Here is a 3,638-nt window from a genome sequence, read left to right on the forward strand (position 1 = left end):
CACAAGGTCAGGAGATCGAGACCATCCTGGCTAACACGGCGAAACCCCGTCTCTACTAAAAACACAAAAAATTAGCCGGGCGAGGTGGCGGCGCCTGTGGTCCCAGCTACTCGGGAGGCTAATTTTTTTGTGTTTTTAGTAGAGACGGGGTTTCGCCGTGTTAGCCAGGATGGTCTCGATCTCCTGACCTTGTGATCCGCCCGTCTCGGCCTCCCAAAGTGCTGGGATTACAGGCTTGAGCCACCGCGCCCGGCCAATAACAACTATTTTCATAACAATTACATTGTATTAGATATTACAAGCAATCTAGAGCTGATTTAAAGTGGATATGGGGATGTGCTTAGATCATATGCAAATATTATGCCATTTATTATATAAGGGACTTAAGCATCCTCAGAGCTGGTATCCTCAGGGGGTCCTGGAACTAATCCCCCACAGATATCAAGGGACAACTGTACACTTGTACCACTCTCCCCCAACAACAGTAACTACAATTCTGATTTCTGTCACCATAAATTAGTTTTGCCTATTCTTGAGCTTTATATAGATGAAATCATTCATTATGTACTCTTTGTGTCTTTTTTCCTCTTTGCTCAACATTTTGTCTGTGAGATTTATCCACATTGTTGTATGTAGCTGTAGTTGGTTGTTTTCCATTGCTGTACTTACATCACGATCTGTTTATCTATTTGTATTGTTTCCAGTTTGGGGCTATCATGAGTAAAGCTGCTATGAGCATTCTTGGTAAACATATTTGATCATTCCTCCTGGGTATATATCTAGGAACAGACTTGCTAGGCCATAGAATAAATATATGCACAGCTTTAGTAGATAGTGTCACACAGTGTTTCAAAGTGGTCGTACCAACTTATCATGCACTAGCATTGTATGGAGTTCTAGTTGCTCTATGTCCTTGCAGGGGCAGAGATTTTTGTCTGGTTCACTACTTAGATCAATGCCTGGTATATTGTAGGTGCTCAATATATATTTATTGACTGACTTAGGAAGCGGGGAGCCATCAGCATTCTTGAGGTCCTGCTCTGGCCAAGGCGCTAACTTGCTGTGTGACTCTAAGCAAGTGACTCTCTTTCTCTGGGCTGTTTCTCTGTCTGCAGCACAAGGGGACCAGCACTAGGGACTTTATTTTTCAGTGCCAGCTGGGTGCTATGAAAACTAGACACCTGTTCATTCATTTACTTCACTTGTATTGATTAAGGATGCCACCTACTGTGTGCCAGGATGGTGAGGGTATGATCTGTGACATGCCACTGACAGCGTCCTTCAGGTCAGCCAGGGCCAGGGGTCACTGCCCATCTTGTCCACAAGTCGTCTTCCCGGAGCCCGCTCCTCCTCCCTCTGTCCAGCCCTGACCCTGGGGGGAGGGGGTCTGGTCTGAGACTGAGGATGGAAAATGTGATTAATAATCAAAAAACATCCAAGAGGAAGAAACCAGGAAAACAACTTGAGGAAGGCTCCTCGCTGGGGGGAGGGGGGCCATGTCCTGGGCCTCGGGACAGCTCCGGCCGCCCTCCCGCCGCCCTTTCTGGGAAGCTGCCACAGGAGTGGATAATTTTAGCCAAAAGTGAAAAAAAAGTCACCCTAATTATTTACTTTTTAAAAAGATGCCCCCTAGTGTAAATTATGCTTCCCCTGGGGGCTTCCCTCTACTCTGTTACCCCCCTCCGAATGGTGTCCCTGCTTGGTCAGGCTGCGGGGCCCTGGAGACACTGGGCTGGGGGCAGAGGAGGAATTTCAACATGAAATGTTTTGTTCATTAACAGAGAACATAGGGGGAAATTCCCTTTCTGCCTGGGCCTGGGCAGCCCAAGCAGACACTCAAAAGCTATTGTGAAAAATTGAGACTAGGCTGCAGAATGAGGTGGGGGTTATGTTGGGGGGTGTACAACAGACATTGTCTCACCTCTTCTTAGACTCCTGACTTCCAGGGGTTTCCTGAGCCTTAATCTTTCTGCCTTTTGGTGATTTTGTTCCTGATTCCTCAGGTTACTCTCAAAATTTCTTTTTAGCAAGCAGGAGGAACTGGGATTAGACTGGAGTTAGAACTTCCAGTGGAGGAGGAAGAAAGGATATCAAAGGGAGGGAGGGGAAACTTGGACCTGAATAATTTAGAATTCTGACAGAATATATTGGAATCGATAGGCAGCAAATCTGAGGGGGACCTGGACAGGAATGAAAGCCCCTCTCTATCAGAGCGGATTTAGAGGGCCCTGGTGAGAAGGGAAGAGGAGATAGTTCCAGGAACTGGGGGTAATTCAAGGTTGAATACTTAGTTTCCCTCATTCTCTACCTTTAGAGAATCTTTGCCCTTTCTGGTGCCAGAGGTTGGAAGGGTCAGGGCACATAGGCAGCCATCCAGATGATAGGATTCCAAAAGGGGGTGTGCAGGATGGGGATGTTGTGAGTGGGCCCCAGGTACTATCTCAGGAGGGTGCTGGGAGGTGTCTCTGGATGCAGGGGTAAGTCGTCCCTAGGGGCCTGGGCTGGACCTTGAGTGGGGGGGTTTTGGGCCCCCCTCCCTGGCTCGGCCCGGGGCTGTGTGGGATCGGGTTTCTCGGCGCCTGGAGCCTCCGCGAGGCCGAGCTGTTCCCGGGTCCCGGCCAAGCCGCCCCGGGCGCTGGCACTGTGTGAGGAAGCAGGCGGGGTGAGGGGGAGCGAGAGGGGGGGCTTGAGGGCGTTTACATAACTGCCTCCTGGAGCCCGCCCCAACCCGCCAAACCCCAGTGTGATTGAGAGCGTGTGTGACTCTGTGTGTGCCTGTGTGACACTCAGTGTGACTGAGTTCATGGCTGTGTAACTGTGTCTACGTGTGGGTATGGTGTGTGTGACTCAGGGACTCTCCTACTTTTTTGGGATCTCTAGTTCCTAGTCTAAGCTGGGGACCCTGACTCTCAGTGTACCATAGTGAAGTTGAGTATACACTTTTTACTGTTTGAGATTGGGTGTGTGACTTTATGTGACCATGTATTTGGCATTTGTAATACAGAGAGCCTGTGTGTGAGAGTGTGTGTGTTTGTAACTTTGGAGAGCCAGGTGTGCGCTCCAGGCAGAAACTTTCTGATGGTATAGCAAGTTAGAAACCAGCACTGTTTCCTAAAGGAGCACTGGAAAGGTAGATCCTCCATAGGAGATGGGGAAGGAGCTCTCCTTCCTTGGGGACATGTCAGTAAGAATGAGGAAGGGTCTTTGCTTGCCCAAACGCTTGGGATGGCACAATTGACCCCTTGGTGTGTGTGTGTGGAGGTCCAAGTTTAGGTCACCTGCCAGGGTGGAGGGTGGTGTCAGAAATCCTGGCCATAGAGCCCCTTTCATGGTAGAGAACTCCAGGAACTGCAAGTCAACCAGGAACTTCCCCTAATTTCCCCAGGCCCAAATGTGAGATCCCCATCAGGTGCAGGGCACAAGGCATCTGGCCTGGGGGTATTACTTCCAGCCACTGCATCATGGGCAAGGTAGATAGTGAAGATTGGGAAGGCAGTGAATTCTTGGAGGTGGGGTTGGGGAGAGGATGTCAGTGAAGTGGGGTTTGGCTTAAGCATAAGTGACATGACACAGAAGTGGGCTGGCGCAGAGCTGGGGAGGCCGGGAATAGGGGCGCTTAATAAAGCTGGAGAGGAGGC

The sequence above is a fragment of the Theropithecus gelada genome, chromosome 15 (genome assembly GCF_003255815.1).
Source record: "Theropithecus gelada isolate Dixy chromosome 15, Tgel_1.0, whole genome shotgun sequence".
Classification (NCBI taxonomy): Eukaryota; Metazoa; Chordata; class Mammalia; order Primates; family Cercopithecidae; genus Theropithecus; species Theropithecus gelada.